We start from the raw sequence: 534 nt of genomic DNA, 5'->3' as shown, positions 1-534 counted from the left end.
TTATTAACAGGAACATGAAGCAGAAGACTTAAAGAGTTAAATCAAGCTGTGAGCAAAAAGAGACGATTCAACGTTTCTCTGATATGGAACCAGAAGGTTTCATAGTTTAACCCTCCTGTTGTCCTCCAGTCTAGGAAGGAAGGAAAGGAGGGAGGAAGAAGGAAGGAAAGGAGGGAGGAAGGAATGTAGGAGGGAGGGAGGAAAGAGAGAAGGAGGGAGGAAGGAAGGAAAAGAGGAAGGGAGGAAGGAAGGAAGGAAATAAGGACAGAGGAAAGAAGGAAGGAAGGTAGGAGGGAGGGAGTGAGAAAGGAAAAGAGGAAGGGAGGAAAGAAGGAAAGAAGGACAGAGGAAAGAAGGAAGGAGGGAAGGTAGGGGGAGGAAAGAAAGAGAGAAGGAGAGAGGAAAGGAAGGAAGGAAGGAAGAAAGAAGGGAAGGAAAGGAGGAGGGAATAAAAGGGTATGGAGGAAGGAAAGAAGGAAGGAAGGAAAGAAGAAAGGAGGGAAGGTAGGGGGGAGGAAAGAAAGAGAGAAGGAG

This window comes from Scomber scombrus, chromosome 1 (assembly GCF_963691925.1).
Source record: "Scomber scombrus chromosome 1, fScoSco1.1, whole genome shotgun sequence".
Lineage (NCBI taxonomy): Eukaryota > Metazoa > Chordata > Actinopteri > Scombriformes > Scombridae > Scomber > Scomber scombrus.
Note: the sequence above shows the minus strand (reverse complement) of the source record.